We start from the raw sequence: 21,132 nt of genomic DNA on the forward strand, positions 1-21,132 counted from the left end.
TGACAGGTGAGCTAGAATGCATTCTTCAAACCAAGATTTTTTAAAGTATTTTTTTATGAAATTCCTGTATTAAAATAATATCTTCACTTAAGTAATAATTTAGATCAACCTTTACTTTCCCCTAAAATATTTAGTGTTTTGTAAATAAAAATGTTTTGAAAAAAGTTTTAAATTATACACAGTATGCTTAGCAGTAGAGTTTATATGTAAAATAAAAAGTCCTGTCACTAACTTTTCATGATATAACAAATGGAAATGTAGCCACTTGAATGATATATGTATATGTTGGGGCAGTTGTATGTATTGATATACAAGAGTGTGCCAGAATACAAGTGACTGGCACTCAAATAGTTACTCTGGCATGTCTCATAGATGATTGATTAGCACATAAGGTCATGAGTGCAGTTATCTTGAAACCCTGATTGAAAGCATTTGGCCTTTTCAGTAAACAGCATCATGTGTTCATCTGATTTTCACTCTAAATAGAATGTTGTTCAGATAAGAAAGACTCATTTTTTAACATGCCTTATATATACAAATAGAATATGTTTGTACAGCTTTAGCATTGGGACTCCCGAATACATTTCCAGAGTATATCAAATTATTTTTCCTTCAAGGTTTTGGATGTGTGTAAAAATAAGGAACTTTATCATGGTAATCCATTGTTTCCGTGTCTATGGATACTTGGTTGTAGCTAAGTACACAGTATATGAGAATAATGTGATGGTGAATTAAATTGTAGCTCCGAGGAAATTAAATGAAACAGGAAATTTAAAAAAAAAAAAAAAAAAAAAAAAGAAGGAATGTCTCTTTTTTGTTAAAAGAAATAACATACTTGCAACCTAAAATGCTCAACTTGATACAGTCAATAGCATGTAGTAGGTTGTGACAAATGAGAAACAACAAACATGTTTGCCAGCTGCTGCCTTTCCAGTTGTCCTTTTAGAGAAAGGATCATATTTCAAGCCACAAGAAGCAGTGCACGGGCGACCCTTTCTATCCACTAGGATGGTAAGCCCATCCCAGTCTGCTTTGGTCAGAAGTGAAGATTTCTGGAGTAACATAGTTCAAACGTGCAATACACACTAAATAAAACAAAGCAAACATCTTGGATAAGATCTTCAATGTTGTTTATTAAAGGTTTTACAATACTCAACCCCTCATGTTATTGAATTGTGTCAATAACAATTTTGTTGTTGTTGTTGTTGGAAAGCCCCGGAAAGAAGCTTTAAGCAATTCCCACATTATTGTTCTAGGTCATTGACTTACAAGATGAAAATGGGAAAAAAATCAAACTAGGCATTTGTGCTCATTTAAGGCTAGTTATCACTATGTGGTACAATGGTAAGATAGTTCTTTGGCAAACACACAACACCTACCCTAGAACCCCTTTACAACCGCATTGGGAGGTTTACAGCATGTATCATCAACCAGAAATGTACATTAGGAAACACCTCCCCAAAATTTGATCCACTAGAGCAGGAATCATCCAGATACACTTTCATAAGTGCAGACAGGGTCCATCTCCTTTTAGTTCACCATTATTTTGCATGTCCCTTAGGGTGATAGATAATAGAGGAGGGTGCTTGTTGCACATTTTATTTATCTAGGCCCATTCAGTCTGATACTTCTTCAATCCACATGGTCAAGGACCTAATTATAACAATATTAGCATTTCTTATCTTGACATCTGCAAATGAAAATCTAAGATGCCTGAAAGTATTATGTGGACGATTACTCCATGTTTGCTTCCAGTTTTAGGACCTGATTGCCTCTTGCTAACAGCAGCTATAAAATACACGTTTGTTGGTAAGCCTCTAATCTTCCAGTCAACTCAAGTAATCTGAGCCGAGGATATACTCATAAATGAAATGGCCTTTTAGTACAATAGTAAACTGTAGCTGGGTAAATGGCTATATTTAGCAAGAACTTGAAAGGGCTTAATCCTTTAACAAAATAAAAGCTATAAGTGATAATCTCATCCCCAAAGTTAACATCATTCATGTGCTGCTCCGTAGGAAGGTAGTCTCCAGTGCAACTAGTTCTCGTGACCTGCTGATGGAATGCGAAGGACATTCTACGAGTCAGGTGAATCATTAGCAGGACAGTTTCTACAGCTGCTGCGAACGAAGGTTTCACACCTTCATTTTATCTTTACTGATAACACTGCAGTGATTTTTTTTTTTTTTTTCCATCATAGATAAACGCAGTTCTACCATATCAAGGTAACACTGTACTGAGCTGTTTCTTTGAATGGATCAACCCTAGTCCATAAATTACAGTTATTGTCATAGACTGCATGGTATCATGAAACATTACCTACCTATCAAATATATGTTGTATACGATAGTTGTCTGCAAGGCAGGAAAGGGTGGGCTTTAAGGAGGTTGCAGTTCAAGAAAAATACATTAATTGAGCTTCAGCATGATTTAGCCTATACACTTTTGAAGTTTTCTGTAGTTCATTGCAAAAACAGTGTGCAATATTAAGAGCATCACTGCATTTAGAGTCTAGGAGCCGTGCAAGTGGAGGAACAAAAACAAAGTATATATTACCTGGCTAAGCCATCTATTGAGCAGTATCTCTTTTCAATTATTTTGTATTTGTAGTAACCTGACTGTAACCGAAAACATTATCTTGCCAGTAAATACTGAATACTTGTGCCACAGTTACTTTATGAGAATGGGCCAATATCATGTTAGAACATGCTCATTAATCCAATATTGGTCATTGGTTCTTAAATAAAAAGCTTTGTGAGAAATTACTGTTTATTAAATCAGAACATTTTGATATTTTGATTATACTGTATTCTTTAATTCAGTTTTGGAAAGAAAAGCATCCAAAGTTTGAAAAACTACCGTAAAACTGATTCTTGTCCTTGTCAGTTTTTTATTTAATGCTGCATAATCAAAAATGGTCTTATACAGTACAGTAAATCTGTACTGTGCCAAAAGAAAATTAACCAGACAAGGAAAATCTTGTTGAAGCTGTGTGGTTTTAAAGGAGTAACTAGAGAGCTGATTAAAAAAAAAAAAAAAAGTAAAAATCTGTGTTAGATAACAAAGAAGATAAAAATAAACACCAAGCGCAAATCTATTGTTTCTTCTATTTTTATTTGTGGTTTCTTTGTATATTTTTGGTCATTTTATTTCTTTTTTTTCTTTTCGATAATTATAATAATTATTATTAATAATAATTAATTAAAGTTAGCTTATTATTAATAATTCTTATTATAATATTGAACACACCTTTACTGAAATGGAGCTTTTTAAATGGTTGAAAACAACAATAGAGAACCATAAGAACACACATAATAGGATATTAAACAAGTACAAAATGCAATATTATGAAAAACATAGCTATTACAAAGTTTCCATTTAATTATGCAACATATTATGAACAGCTTTTCAAACTCACGACCTGCATGTCCTGGAAACAAAACAAAAGGTAAAGAAAGATATTAACATCAATATATGTCCTTTCAGAAGCTATGAAAACTACCTTTGCCTACTTCCAATTCTTAAAACACCCACTAAACCAACAGTTCTTTTGCACAGGGGTGTAAGACATACCTTTAGAGGTATATTATCTAAATGACTATAATATTTTAGAAATTAATTGTTTGTCTGTCGGGGAACTGAAAGCAAGCTACAGGTAGTAATCCAGATAAGCAATACCACGGCCATAAATCATGCAACTCTGAACACTTAATTCATATGTAATATGGACCCATGCCCCCAGCTTCTCTGGCAGAAGGAGGCCCCCTGTTTGCTTTGCACAAATGGATACAACATTTTTAAATTTCCTCCTTGATTTGATATTATAAACAGGACCCCTGTGTGTATCTTGAAGTGACAGGCCTAAAGCAAATAATACTGGGTTTATAAACCACTTAAACCAGACTTGTAGTTGACCCTCACTGTCTATAATCTTGAAAAAACATGGTGGTTTGATGACAAAGCGTGGTGTCTCATGCTTCTTATAGACATGTTATGTAGATCACAAAGTCATAAAACAACATACTTGTGGTGCATTTTAAGCAGTTCAGATCCACGGAGCACCGTGTCATCAGGATAAAAGTAAGATAAGCTTAAATTTGCTTTCACAGTAGCTTTGCTGTGATGCACTCTGCAATCTTTCGTCAAAATCCAGCTCCAACATAAGTGTGGAGATTGAGAACCTCAGAGAGCCAAACTAAAAAGAAAACTTATTATTTATTTATTTTTAATTTAGAATCTCCAATTATTTTACCTGATTTTCTCCCAATTTGGAATTCCCAATTATTATTATTGTTTCTCCTTCACCGCAGCTATTCTCCACACAGCTCAAAGGGCGTCCTCTGATCCCACGTCTGCAGGCTACTGGTCAAGCTCACTTGGCACCTGGCCTGTAGGGGTCACCGCAGTGCAGTGAAGAGAGACTGTCTAAGCCGGATCCCACCTCCCCAACAAAGCCAATGTAGCGCCCCCATGAAATCCCCAGCGAGGACTGGCTGCCTCACCCAACCAGGATTAGAACTTGCGATCTCTGGTTGTATGACTCACCTGCATGGACCCTATAAAACTGTTATTTTAATTTACATAATTTGCCATTATTATCAAAAAGCACTTGAATTATATGTTGATGTTACCCTTATAAATGTTTACCACAGTAAATTAGTATAACTTTTTGCAGTTTTCCCATGCTTTCTCATAGTTATTACCGGTACCATAATTACCATACTTTTCAATGTGCTTTACAATACCTCTTGGGCCTTTAAAATGCTTCCCTGTGCTTTATGATGCTTTCACTGTGCTTTTTTACTCTTAGCTATGCTTTTACTGTGGTAACCATGAAATTTTGTTCTGTAAGGAAGCTAGCTATAGGGGTTTTAAACCAAGACAAACTACTTCTGACCTCATTATCTGCTCACTTGATTCTGAAAAAGGTAATCCTGTGTTGTCTATTTGCAGCCATTCATGTCGACAATTCCATTAGGTGAATTAACCCATTTCTAACTCTCAGAAATTGTCTAGCCACAGTGCTAACCCTAATGTGGCCTGTACAGTGATAATCATTTTTTTCTCATACATACAGTATAGACTGAAAATAGTTATTATAACATTTAAATAGTTATTATTTGCTTATAAAACTTTCCTATAGTAAATTCATGGCAAAGAGTAATTAAGCACAGTGGATGCCTAGTAAAGCATGTGCAAGCAGTGTAAAGAAAGTCAAAACAGGGCAAGCCATGGTTAACTATAGTATATGCATAGTATAAACATGGAGAAAGCATGTGAATACTGCAAATTTACTGCAGTAATTTTTTATATGTGTTTGTTCAAGCTGCCTTTATAACTTATGTTCAATACTTTTAGAATTGCAACAATCTCATTTTTGTATGTAACTGAAGGGAACTTGTCCTGCAGTGCTGCTGTGGCTGAAACTGCTGACTTTATTAAGACTGCAAATATTTGCCATTAACCAGATCCTGAAAGGAAAATTGTTAAGTTCTGGCTATAAAAAGCAAATTTAAAACACATGCTAAAGTATATCAATGCAATGTAAGGAACCAGACAGAAAAAGGCACAATCTATAATTCATTCAGCCCAAGAGTATTATAAAAGTTAGTATCTTCCAGACATACTACAACTATTACTGTTGTAAAACCAAAGCCTCAAAAGCACTGAAGATGATGTGTTCCTTTTCCATATCTTCATGCATCCCCAGTGCTAAATCAGTCCTGATTTTATAATTTCTTTTCTGCCTGTACAATGCCTAGTCTCACAAAGATGAAGCTACTGTAAACTACATTAAAATACATTTAGTTTTTTCCAAAAATGCTTGAATTGCCATTAATATTGGCTTAATGACAAGCACAAAACAATCAGTACAGCCTACTAAGAATGCTCTTAAATGAAGCAATCTGTATCGGTATAATAAATCTAGTGTCATTTTTTAGAATTTGTTAAAAATGCAATTTTTGCTTTAGAAGATATGTGAATTGAATTATGGTGACAAAACACAGAAATGTATAGCACTCAATATGTCAACAGAATAGGCTTGTCTCCTGTATTGGAGCCAGCCATCTCCATTTAGGTTTCTATTGTACTTAAAAAAAAACAAACAAAAAAAAAAAAAAAACATTGCTACAATGTGGAAGCAGATTAAAAACCAAGCCACACTCACAGTCAGTTCTATTGACCATTGCATTCAGCAATGGTCCCGCCCTCATTTTTTTAAATAAGTGCTGACCAACCTCCTTATCAGTTCTTATTCAAAATAAGAGAACCAAAATAAAAACATACACCCTATTCCACTGCGACAGGCTGTTTTGCCACTTCAGTTAATACTTAAAACTAAAAGATATATATGAGACAGGCTTTGTCTAGTTCAAATAAAGGTATAATGACCAGGGTTTCAAATGTTTAATGCTCTTACCCATGTGTCATGCATGTTATTTGGTTTCTAAGTTTTGTCCTTTTCTTGTACTTTTGTGTGTTAGGGAGGCAGACCATAGTGCTCCTTCCCACCGAAATATCTGTCCTATTTAAACCCCAGTCACTTTCTGATTCTTCGTTTTGCTTTTTAGTTTCCTCTTTCCTCCCTCCCTCCTCCCTGTGCTGCTCCATCTCTGCAACGGTCTCCCACTGGGATCAAGTGAAGCTCACTTCCCAACCTTAGAGGTCGGCAACGCCGGCCTCGATCTCCGAGAGGAAGCTTCCCAAGTGCCAGAGGAGCTGCCCGGCCTAAACTATCTTAACAGTCTTTCATTTTTCTTGTTCTTCTGCACACTGTAATAGTTTTCACTCATGCTTGTCTCCCTCTCTGGACAGCAAAGTTTCTTCCAAGCCTCAGAGCCCAGGCATTTGGCCTTGACACCTCAGAGGTGGCTCAAAAGCCAAGGAGAGACCCCTGTCCCTCTTTGCAATTCTCCTTTCTCGCTCTCCTTTGGGGAGAACTTCTCTTCATCTTTTCAATTTGTCCGCTATCCTTCTTTTCATTACCCCCTGGTGGAAATAACGTAGCTTTCCAGCGTTGGAGGTCTTCAGTTCGGCCTCACTTCTGAGAGGACGGCTCTCCGTCACCAATGGGAAACCCTTGCTAGTCACAAGAATTTATCTTGTATTTTAAAATTCTGGGGTTCTTACTCCACGGAGCCCTTGCTCCTGTCCTGTGAACTGCTTTTCATCACATAATTGAGACTTATTATTAAAAAGAATAATCTCAACAAGCCTAGCAGTGACTAAATGTTAGTTAGTAAGATCAATTGTATTATTAGTCTTCAGTAGCTAGTCTTGTGGCTATGACTCTTACAGAGCTTAGTCTAAATAAAAAAGATAATAAAAAAATCACGAATAACATATTGGAAAGAGAATAATCAGTTCTTAAAATCATTTCCATTCTGCCTTCAAGGATGTACAAATTGTATTTAACAATGTATTACACTATTTAAATGCTTCCGTTCCAGCATGTTGAATGATACATATAGGCTTGCAACACAAGTGAAATGTCAGTGGGGGAGCATTTTGATGTTCAAAATCCCAAACTGAAAGAAACTGCAAAGGTCTCGTCAGTGGTCAATCTCCGATAAACAAACACAGCATGATATCAAGGGGCAATGTCTGCAGGAAGGTCAGAAGCCACTCCCTGAAAATAAGCACTTCAGCCCCACTAGCATCACATGATTCTGGCTGCTTGTAAATTCACCTCCCAGATTTTGTTACCCTTTAGCGAGGCCTTTCACATTTACACAGAAATGTATAGCACTCACTATGTCAACAGAATAGGCTTGTCTCCTGTATTGGAGCTAGCCATCTCCTTTTAGGTTTCTATTGTACTTACAAAAAAAAATAAAATATTGCTACAATGTGGAAGCAGATTAAAAAGCAACATGCACTTCTTCTTCTTCTTCTTCTTCTTCTTCTTCTTCTTCTTCTTCTTCTTCTTCTTCTTCTTCTTCTTCTTCTTCTTCTTCTATTACTACTACTACATTGTAAGATGAAACTGTTGTATAAAAGCTTTGCTAAATCCCTCACCCAATTTCTAGCAACCAGACTGTGACCAAAGCTAAGTCAAGATGTATTATTGTAATATGAAACAAAAACACATTGGGCATGTGAAAAAATGTCAAGTTATCAAAATTGCCCAGCTATTTAAACTAGAGATATCAAAAACACAAGCCAAATTTCAAGAAACCACTGTAAAACTAATGGGGGCCAAGCTTGCCCCAATTTTTTTCTAACTTGTATAAAAAACACAAGCTAAGTTTGAAGAATTAATTGGGGCAACCTTGGCCAGCACCAAGCAAATAGGAACAACAGTAAAAGTGATGGTGGGTGTTGCTTCAATTGTTTCTACTAACTTGGCTTTTTGATGCAAGTTCGATCTACTTTTTTTGTAATATATTCTTAACTCCTCAGTAACACTGTTAAATGTGCTTTGCAGAGTGGCGTTATATATGGTGTAAAATTCAGGTTTTTAAATAAACCATTAGAGTATAACATATGCATGTGTTTTGCTGCTTTTGTAAACACCTGAACGCTCATTAATACGACCCATTGCTATGTTCCCCAGCTGTTCGGATGAGTGGGCTTCTACTGTATGTTGTTATTAGTTCATTTTCATATTTGTCATTAAACTCAGATGTCCTGTAATATTATACATATGCATGGATTAAAACTGCCTGGGGGCTTTAATTTTTAACTTTTTTATTGTCTTATTTTTTGCTTGCGATGCGTGCAATTAGTCAATTTTACAATATCAATAAATTGTTTAATATAAATGATACAGAAGTGTTCCCTAGTACATTTCCATGTTGACAAAACAAGTTAATTGTCATTAAACTCGGATGTCCTGTAATATACATATGCTTGGATAAAAGGTCCTGGGGTCTGCAAAAAATACATTGGGAGAAAAAGGAGAAGAACAAATTACCTTACTTTGGCGACTTATTTCTCTTACTGTAATACAGGTTGCAGCAAAGTGGTTGATTATGTACAGATGCTGCAGTGATGCAGTACGCAATGAACAAACAGATTTGTAATCCAGTAAGAAAAGTACTTTTATTATACAGTCCAGGTCTGGTGACCAAACAGTGAACCCGGCAATACACAGCAATGTCTAATGCACGGAATAAATAATAATGGGTTTGTCAGTCCCAAACAATAAACCCAAGTATCCCTCCCACAATGCACAAACACGGTCACCAGTCCTGGATGTGTGCTGTAGTGCTCGTAATGGGTGATACAGTTTAATGCGTGACAATAGTGCTGTGCTGTTCCGAGTTTGGTGCTGGCCCTTAGTGACAGCTTCAGAACATGTTAACCATCTATTAATATACAACAAGTAGCAGTTATAGACAAGACAAAACAAACACTCATGATACATTATCAAAATACTGCACGGGTCCTTCCGGGTTATATCTCGTAACCAAAGCAAAGGAACAGACTGCAATTCTCCATCCCCTTTTTGTGCTGTCAAACATGACCTCTTTGTAAATGAGTGCAACCACCTCATCCGATCTGCAGCTGCCACGTTGTTTCCCTTCTTGGTCAATGTATTTTTGCAACAGAGTATCATTGCCTTCAGACTGGCCGACTTTCTGACCCTGGGAAAGAACTGTCAGACCAGCCCATCCAAAGAACTCTGTTCTCACTGCTTAGCACCATCACAGGTCGGGAGGGAGATTTACAACAAGAATCAAATAACTACAAATGAAAAGTTAAATGTTGGTTTTGACTCATTTACTTTTGCTTTGCATACTTGTGGTATAGAGAGTCTGGCAGTTCCAGAGCTTCGCTGGTAATTTGGTGCGAGGAACAACCATGCCTCTCAATACATTAGTTTTAATTTCTTAATTAAGTGCTGTTGCATTGTAAATTGCAATTTTAAACCACACCGGATACACTACAAAAGCAAAGTACAAGGATAAACCGCCTTGCGCAGCTTACTACTAGCCATATGACATTACTGTGCATGTGTCCAACAGGCTGGAGAGATTTGAAGTGAAAATACTTGATAATACTTCTCAACTGAAACAAACATTTCAGTATCTAATCTGAGGATTATAGCAGAGTTGTTGATTCACACTGTTCAAATGGTGACAATCCTGTATTTACAGCCTATATATAAATAACACCTAAGAGAATGGGAGATACGCCATTCATTGTGGTAGGTGGTGGGTGGTGGGTGGATATGGCCTAAGCAGTGCTCCACTTTTCCCCTTCACCATTAAGGCCTGGGTCTAAAGTCTGTGCTCTGCAGGGGGGAGTAGTGAACAATGTGGAACAAACATTGTTTTCTTTCAGTCAGCTTTGACCAGTTCAAGATGAATAAACGCAACCTACCCAGAACTGTCCCTTTACTGTCATATTTAGGCTTTATTTGTCTCAGATCAGGACTAAATAAATCAGCCTTTTGAGATGGTCACTTATCTGTGCTTTTTGACCATTTTAACATTAGCATGTGTTTATTATAATACAATTATATTAAATTGTATCATCCTATAGAATTAACTAATTTTGCTTCATAAAGTCGAACGAAACCTGCTGGATATATATATATCTATATATATATATATATAATATATATTTATATAATATATATATATATATATATATATATATATATATATATATATATATATATTATATATATATATATATATCTATATATATATTATATATATATATATTATATATATATATATATATATATATATATATATATATATATATATATATATATATATATATATATATATATATATATATATATATATATATATATAGTGCTTTTCATAGTGGACCACCATCACAAATCGCTTTACAAGATACGAGACTAGGGTGTGTGAACTATGCATCAACTGCAGAGTCACTTCCAACATCTCAGCCAAAAGACGGAGCACAAGGAGGTTAAGTGACTTGTTCAGGGTCACACAGTGAGTCCTTTAAAGTTAAGTTAACATATTGAATTACGTACCGCTTTGTAGTTTTCCATATACTTAATGAAAAACTGACAGCAATTTTAAAATGTGACATTTTGAAATCTAAGATGAAATATTGTGTTGCTACTTGTACAATATCATTTTTTAGTTTGTTTGATTACATGATGTTAAATAAGTGATGTAAATTGTGTCCATGTTTTTTTGTATTTTTTGTTATGTCTTGATCCTAAAATTTTATGTGATTCAAAACTTTTGGCCATGGCTGTAGAAAGCCATCAAGCCTACAGAGATAAGAAACTCCATCAAACTATCCATTTGAATTTGTATCTGTAAATATTAGAAAAAAACTTCCTTATACGTATGTTAGCTGGAGTATTTATTTTAACTGCTTTGTTAAATCCTGGTGAAACATATAAGGCTTGTTTATTTGATAAAAAAACTAATTCTAATTAGCATTACACACAGAATTATTCAATAAAGCTTAAACAGGAAAAAGCTGAGAGATGCACATTCCTCACAATTACTGCATTTTTTAAATGTACAGAACATTTATTTTTTCAATCTTGCATTATTGTTAATGCAAGTGTTAAATTTAAAAACTTAAAACTGAAGAGCAATTGAAACCAGAATGTTAGTATTGTCTTCAATTTACTTTTAAGCTGTATCTTTCAGTATACTGCACTATCAGCAATGCTCAATGGGTCTTGACTGGAGGCTGAATTGTCCTTTGCTCTTTGATGGGCCAGCCACAGTGACCCCAACTGGTCGTACACAATAATAGGCCTAAGTCAGATATCTCCAGGCACAACCCTGTCCTCCAGGGTTCATTGGATGCAAAGAAGTGACTGACTGGAAGCAGGAATAGAGGATGCTAGAAGATATTTATTCCTCCTGGAATAAATATATTGGGCATTTCAAATTGGGCACTCAAAATTGAAATGAAAAATACACTGTGTCCTGACCAGAAGCAAATAAAAAAAAAAGCAGAACAAAATGCAATTTTCTGTTTATATCTTAATTTTTAATAATTCACCAGCAAAAGCATAGAAAGCAAACTAGAAATGGGATGCTGAATAAGTGCGATTTTGTTAACTTTTATGTTGTGCCTAGAAGCTGTTCAAACTACAGCCAGAAAAATAAAATACTGTCTGAGTATTGCAACCCACTGTGAACTTGGCTAAATAAAAACAACTAGTGAGAATTTAACCAGGTACAAATTGAACTGTAATGTATTAGTCTCTAATTACACTAAAACTAGATTAGAGAACGTACACCAGGTTAAGCCACATTCACAATGTCAGTAATAGAGTCAACCTGACGTAGTGAGTATAAAAAAGGAAGAAAAATGCCAAAAAGTAAATGTTTTTTTAACAACGATATACAGAATTATTTAATGTATTATTATTATTATTATTATTATTATTATTATTATTATTATTATTATTATTATTATTATTATTATTATACAGTTAATGCATGAAAGATGCAACAGACAATTTGGTGGTGAATTGACACAAATCACTGCCTGAACTCATCTCTATCTGGTGTCTATCAGCTTGAGGACTAAGAAGATCTTAATCTGTACATTTTCAGTTGCTGTAATGATCCCATACTTTGTGCATGTAGGTGTACAGTGTACTTCTGGCAGGTAGTCAGACAGGGGATAGCCACAAAGAGTATTCCTACAGTTAGTCCCAGAACACCAGTCCAGTACTTTTGATCATTTCAACCGTCCTTGAAGAATTTAAAACTTTTAGATAATCAAAACAGTGCACTTTGTATTTGCCATTGAATGTGCCATGTTTATACATGTTGATGCTAAGTTTGAATTTCAGCATCATGTGGAGTGTGTTCTTTTTCTCCATTGACTTATATGGCTGGACGAAAATAGTCCTCACTTTGAACATGGTAGTCCTGATCTAGGGCTATTGTCATTGGGGAACCATGGGCATGTTAATAGTTTATATTTATCAATTTACAAAATGCAAAGTGAGTGAACAGATGAAAAATCTACATCAAATCAATATTTGGTGTGACCACCCTTTGCCTTCAAAACAGTATCAATTCTTCTAGGTACACTTGCACACAGTTTTTGAAGGAACTTGGCAGGTAGGTTGGCCCAAAGATCTTGGAGAACTAACCACAGTTCTTCTGTGGATTTAGGCAGCCTCAGTTGCTTCTCTCTCTTAATGTAATCCCAGACAGACTCGACGATGTTGAGATCAGGGCTCTGTGGGGGCCATACCATCACTTCCAGGACTCCTTGTTCTTCTTTACGCTGAAGATAGTTCTTAATGACTTTTGCTGTATGTTTGGGATCGTTGTCATGCTGCAGAATAAATTTTGGGCAAATTGAACTGTAATGTATTAGTCTATAATTACACTAAAACTAGATCAGAGAACGTACACCTGGTTAAGCCACATTCACAATGTCAGTAATAGAGTCAACCTGATGTAGTGAGTATAAGAAAGGAAGAAAAATGCCAAAAAGTAAATGTATTTTTAACAACGATTATTATTATTATTATTATTATTATTATTATTATTATTATTATTATTATTATTATTAGTATTATTATTATTATTATTATTATTATTATTATTATTATTATTATTATAGTAGTAGTAGTAGTAGTAATAATAATAATAATAATAATAATAATAATAATAATAATAATAATAATAATATAAACTCAATAAAACAGTAGTGATACGTATATAACACAATATGGCAAGTTAAACTAATTAACCACAAATTATACACCAGGGAGTGTTCAGAAATGAGCTAGCTGCTTTAAAAAAAAAAAAAAAAAAAAAAAAAGCATAATACTAACAGAGGATGGCTGTTTAATTTACCATTAAATAGCCTATACTTAAATGGTTTAATTAGTTGTATCAATTATTTCACAATCATGGGGTTTACATGTGGGTCAATTTACACATGAAATGGTGATGTGCGTGCATGTTTGGGAGAATTACTCACGTAAATCAGGTTTGTGACTGAAAAAAATGACCAAAGAGAGAGATAGGGTAAATCTCATTTACTCATGTAAATGACAAAACACACAGTAAAATCCATGCCCAGTTTCGCATGGAAACCCACATTTCACGTGTAAATGTTAATGAGCGTGTTTATCCTTAACTATATTATTATACATTGGTAACTTTCAGCATCTGTCTCACAGACAGCCATGATTCCTGAACACCTATTTTTTTTGTTGACAAGAGTTTGTGCAGGATACTGCAGGCAGTGGCAATTTTGGGAACGAACTAATGCTGCATTTCAGCAATATCCGCCACCTCCCTTTCAACTACCCACTACCCGTATTTCCCCAAGTGTGGTGTTTAATGCTTCCTCAGCAGCTGTCAGCTGTCTGCACAGGTAGATTTTCTAAGCAAGGGTAGTATACACAGCATCACCAGATCCCCTATATGCTGTATCGTCTGAATGAAAGGGATATATATATATATATATATATATATATATATATATATATATATATATATATATATATATATATATATATATAAGTGCCTTCAAAAGTATTCAGACCCTGACCAATTCTCTCATATTACCGAATTACAAATGGTACATTGAAATTTCGTTCTGTTTGATATTTTATTTTTAAACACTGAAACTCAGAATCAATTATTGTAAGGTGACATTGGTTTTATGTTGGGAAATATTTTTAAGAAAAATAAAAAACTGAAATATCTTGCTTGCATAAGTATTCAACCCCTGTGCTGTGGAAGCTCGCAGTTTGCACAGGTGAAAGAAATTGCCCTAACGAGGACACAATTACCTTACCATTGGCCTCCACCTGTGAACCATTAAAGTTGCTGTCACATTTTCTGGATAAAAACCCCACTGTTGAAGGACCATTGGTAAGTCAACCATATCAAGAGCTCTGCATGACACTGATCTGTATGGGAGGGTGGCAAGAAAGAAGCTGTTACTCAAAAAGTACCATCTGAAAGCATGTTTGAAGTTTGCCAGAAAGCATGACAGTGACCCAGCTGCAATGTTGGAAAAGTTTCTGTGGTCAGATGAGACCAAGATAGAGCTTTTTGGCCAAAACTCAAAGCGCTATGTGTGGCACAAACCTAACACTGCCCATGCCTCAAGACACATCATCCCTACAGTGAAGTATGGTGGTGGCAGCATCATGCTGTGGGGATGCTTCTCATCAGCAGGGACTGGGCATCTTGTTACAATTGAAGGAAGAATGGATGGAGCAAAATACAGGAAAATACTGCAAGAGAATCTGCTTCAGTCCACTAAAAAACTGAAGCTTGGGAGGAAATTCACCTTTCAACAGAACAATGATCCCAAGCAACATTAGAGTGGCTCAAGAACAAAAAGGTGAATGTCCTACAGTGACCCAGTCAAAGTCCTGACCTCAATCCCATTGAGAATCTGTGGCACTATTTGAAAATTGCGGTCCACAAGCGTCGTCCAACCAACCTGAACAACCTGGAGCAAATCTGCCAAGAAGAATGGGCCAAAATCACTCCGACACTGTGTGCAAAGCTGGTACATACTTACCCAAAAGACTTAAACCTGTCATTGCAGTGAAAGGTGGCTCTACCAAATATTAACGTGTGGGGGTTGAATACTTATGCAAGCAAGATATTTCAGTTTTTTTTTTTCTTAAAAATATTTCCCAACATAAAACCAATGTCACCTTACAATAATTGATTTTAAGTTTAAGAGTATTAAAATAAAATATCGAACAGAACGAAATTTCAACATACCATTTGTAATTCATTAATATAAGAGAATTGGTCAGGTGTCTGAATACTTTTGCAAGGCACTGTATATATCTATATATCTATAGATATATATCTATATATCTATAGATATATATCTATATACACAATGTGTCTGCCGGTTTTCAGCCATGGTGACCTGCAATACCTGTTGGTCAGTTTCATTTTTTTCAGTTTCAATTATACCTCCAAGTTCATTTTTAATTAATGAGTTGTAAGTTAAATTAGTTGAAATAATATTCACTACTAATGACATAATACCCCACTAATTACATTTGAAAAATAATTTAGGGAAAAGCAGTAAAACACATTATTAACCAACCAGGCACAAGGCATTTTGTTTTATTACAGCAGCTTAGATTCACTTGTGTACCAGTTCTCTGCGCATGGAAACCACATTTTCATAAAATTTCACTAGTAATCTTCAAAAACAGCACAAGTACTTTACGCATAGCTAATTTACATATCAACCCCCACCTTTCCCATTCTTTTACATGACATCGGGTGAAAAGTCTGGTTTACTCAAGTAAATAAACTGGGCGAATGGAAACCCAAAAAAGCATTTTACACAAGATATTGTTCTTGTGTAAATGTCTCTAATTAAAAAAAAAAAAAAAAAAAAAAAAAACTGTGTGGAAACCCCATGAATGTGTCCCGGTTTTGAGCTTTGAAAATCACCCTAAGTAAAAAAGAAAACTTTTATAACTTGGTAATACTTTATTTTAAGAAGCATAAATACATATTTAATTGATATGAAATTACACATTATTAAAGTTAAAAAAAAGTTAATACAGTCAGTAGATATGCAATAAGTGTGTTTGTGTGTAGTCAACAATAGACTGCCATTGCTATTCTATGTGTATATTTCATATGTATGTTAAGTATGTTTGAGAATAATACTGTTGTTTTGTCATTTTTCAGTAGGACTGCCATTGGCATCTAGCAACGCATTGATTCAAAGAATGTGCAATGTGTTTAAATTGTTACTGAGACATATACTGTAGGACAGTCATTCCCCGATGATTCCAAACCTGGAGTAGAAATATGCAGCAAGTCTGCTCTTCATAATGGGCCATTAATTTAGAGACTGTTCCGCAAGGAACATCAGCAATTTATGCAATCTTGGATACTGAAGCACCTGTCAACCAAACACATTCTATCAGTCTGTCTGATTTGCTACCTTGCACACTGAGACATGGAATAAGCAGGGGTTCCTGTAAATATTAAATAATACATGTCATGTGAATAACCAATGAATGATTCACAAGAGACAGGCCTGTAAACAGGTGAGTTTTATGTTATAGTTTATCCAATTCCAGAAGAAAGACAGACTGACAGACAGTAGGCAGCCAAACAGAGATATCAACTATGAAGTAAGAATCTACTCTGGTGAAGCGCATGGAAACCTGCATAAATTAACGAGAAGCTTTGCTTAAGGACTTGTCAAATTTTTTTATTGTTTTGAGGATTTAAAGAGAACAAGATGTCAGATTATTACAGCCTGTCTTCTGTGTGCACGCTGTTTTCATTTGTGTGGATCCTGCCCATGGTAAACCTCTTCCCCAAGCCAGTCCCTTTGGCTTTCTTTGCTGTCCAAACTCTGGCTGTGTCAGCCCTTGGGAAACACAGCTACATCTGTTCACAGTCTTACAATGTGAATCTGGAGCCTCACAAAGCTAGTGCTGGGATATTTATTAGAACCAGCTTACTCCTGGGGGGCTTTTATTAGGTTCATGCTAAGGTGCTGGTAGTCTGTTATAATATCAGGTTCCTGTTGTTTGGGCCCTGTGGATGTTTACTTCACTGCTAATCCACTTTCACCAGCATCCCACTGAGCTACAAGTCACTGTATTAACAGATTTTATTTTTACTTGGGTTTCCAGCAGAGACACAGGAATTGGCTCCTAAAACTGCCCATGGAGCCATTCATTTATTCGGTCTACAGAGGGATTAGGGCAGCATGGAAAAGTGTAGCTCAAAATACCACTATGCGGCCTATTGTAGATCTCCCAGCTACTGTGTAGAGGAGTTCTGGGAACTGTTTACATTAATACTGGAGATGAAACTTGTCTGCAAAAACATATGTTTTCATTTCACCAGGGTACAGGTCTTAAACCACCCACCATGCTCAACAAGAGGGCAGCCCCAACCACAGATAAAGGAAATTGGGATCCATTTGGAGATGGGAAACACCATAGTAAAGTAACCAATAATTAATTAAACATGTAACATTTATTCCTATTATCAGCCCAGTGATAGCAATTATAATAGCATTGTCGTGATTTATCAATTACATTTTTATGATTGGAATTTAAAATAAAGAGTCACTTCATTATTTTCTAACAGGTACTCAGGTACCCAGTAAATGTACAAGTCTTTTGTTAGGAGTATGCTTTTTTATAATTCTTTATTGATATGTGAGATAGGTGAAGTACATCTGTTTTTCTTAGATGTGTACCACATTTGGGCCTGTAGTTTATGGAAATTCCATAATAATTAATGACACTGTACAAAAAGAATAGCCTGCCCAGAATACGTTTTTAATATACTTGCCATTTTAGTTTACTGTGTTTGATGTTTAAGTAGTTTAAAATGAAATAAATAAGACCTAAAGAAAATAACAAATGGCCCTGAAGAGTGTAATACAAAACCAGATAAACAGCTTTCACATGCAGGAATGATTACGTTTTTGGCTAATCTAAGCTGTTTACCGCAACACAAGATTTCAATTGACGTAAGTCAGCAGCAGCCATTTGATGCTGGAGTGTAAATTGTGCACAGCAGTACTAAATCTACAGCTGAGGGTCAGAATATGAGAAATATCAGCTGCGTCTAAACACTGTCCATATGGTTTATAGACTGCGGTTCATTTTTCACAAGCCCCATCTTTGGGGCTGATAACAATGCACATTCCTGCCAGGCTCCAAGGCTGGATTCACACTGGGGTGACCCCCCATGACATTCTCCAGTCATTCTTGCAGGACTGTATGTCCTTTCTGTCCATAATCTAAACAGTGATCCTTCCATGTGAAGGAAAGGAAAAGATAAGGGAAAACACTCCACAGAGCCTGCGATTTACAAACTGGGAGATTGTTTTGGGAGCCTGCGATTTACAAACTGTTAAATGTTTTACAGTTTGAGCTGCTTTTCAACAATGAACCCTGCAATATGAGTTCAATTATTTTCGCTCTATTCCATTATGTCACAAACACATAATATTTTGTTATGAAATTGCAATTTCCTTCTTTCTTTTTTTCAGCCCAGGGCCAAAGAACAAAATAACTTAAATCACACACATACTCAGATGGTGCATGGTCCCAGTACTGTTCTTGTTAAAAAATTTCATGCAAGGGTCAGAGGTAATAATGTTTCTCACACAGAAAAGGCGGCTTGAAGACAAAAAAGACAGCACATTCACATGTTTCTATATTTGACAAGAAAATGGTCTGTCCCTGAAATCCTTGTCTAGTATCTGGAAGGCTAGAACTGGACATTTTCCAGGGTTTGTTTTCATTTAGCACTAGTTTTAGTTTGCTATGTTTCCTAAAATCTCCTAAGCTGTCCTGTTTTCCTGGGTTTTCAGAAGTAATACTGGATATGCGGAATGCAAGGGGCATTTACACATACACATAAGCTGACATAAACTGGCTAGAGAATTTGCTATAAGGGTCTTGACTATTGGGTCCATAGGTTTCAGCTATATGAGAAATGGATCACATAACATAACCATAACAGTATCCAAAAAGGTGATATTTTTCACGTTACATATTACACAGTGCAGGTGGTAAAACATTATTTCATATGGATTGCCAGCTTTGGACCATATTTTCAAATAGTTTCTTCCATTCTACAATTAAATTATTTTTTTTGAAAGGGGAACAAATCATGTATATGGTACAAAATGAGCAACAAAATACCACGAGAGTGCTTAGGAGAACTTGAAATGTACAACTAATGTCGTAGGCGGCTGTTTGGTCCAGTGGTTCAAGAAAAGGGGTTGTAACCAGCAGGTCCCTGGTTCAAATCCCTGCACACTCATTGATTCACTGGGTGATGCAGAGCAATTCTCTTAATCTCCCTCTGCTCCGTTTTTCGGGTGAATAGTTTACAAACCCTAGTCTCTGTAAGTCACCTTGGATAAAGATGTGCCAAATAATAAAATTAAGAGGTGTTTTGCCTTATCTTTAAAAAATAGTTAATTAAACACAGGTAATGCTTTGAAAATATAGCCTGATGCGTCTAAAATAAACATGCATATTAACTTAACTGACAGAGTATTTATACCCCCTTTATTTTATTAATAATATGCTTTAAATTATGGTACTGAAAATTGCTATCGTATGTTCCTTTCAGCACATTTCAGGGCACTTTCCTCTAATTTCTGTATTAAAGTTTTTTTTTTTCTTCCCTTGAATATGATACATAGTCTCCTGTTTTATATTAAACCATATAAACAAGTGTTTAATTTAAACCAGATTTCTTAAAAAAAAGTCAGTTGGAAAGACTGAATAAACACCATCACTAATACAGTAGAAAGATTAAGTGTTAAGAACAGAAACAAAAATGAACAGGCAATTTCAGGACAATATAAAAACCCATCAATCATTTCAGTTTTTTGAAAAACTTCCTCTCATTTATAATCAGTTTAAAAATATATAATGGGGAACATTTCGACCCCCCAACCCCCCCCCAAAAAAAAAAAAATTAAATAAATAACTAAATTCAAGAACATTTTAATTACAGAGACATGCTTTCTTTCTGGCAGAAATAATAAAACAATAATATATCTTTTAGATCAAATGCATGAGTCATAACTTAATAAGCTTTTAAACGTGTCAAACAGATGCCCATCACATTTTTCTCTTCTAACAAAAGTTCTTTAAAGACATTTTGGGGGAATGGTGACATGCATAACCAATGACCAACACTCAGTAATTAAACTTTTTTCTTTCCCACATTCCAGAATTGGACTCCCCTCCCCTACTAAACTGACCACCTTCACCTATATTCTAGCCATTCCCTTATGGCAGTGTGGAATTGTGTGATTAATGGAACTATTCATTATTATTATTATTATTATTATTATTATTATTATTATTATTATTATTATTATTATTATTATTGTTTATTATTATTATTATTATTTATTATTATTATTATTAGTAGTAGTATTATTAATAATAATAATAATAATAATAATAATAATAATAATAATAATAATAATAATAATAAACCGACCGACCAGACATCATACTTCATGATTGGAGCAGAAAGCGATGTCTGATTATTGATGTGACAGTTCCGGATGACTTGAATATCTCACTCAAAGAAGTCGAAAAACTCAGCAAATATAAGGACCTTGAGATTGAGATATCGCGCATGTGGAACACACAGACACGTGTGATACCGGTTGTAGTTGGAGCTCTTGGAACTAT

The sequence above is a fragment of the Polyodon spathula genome, chromosome 2 (genome assembly GCF_017654505.1).
Source record: "Polyodon spathula isolate WHYD16114869_AA chromosome 2, ASM1765450v1, whole genome shotgun sequence".
Lineage (NCBI taxonomy): Eukaryota > Metazoa > Chordata > Actinopteri > Acipenseriformes > Polyodontidae > Polyodon > Polyodon spathula.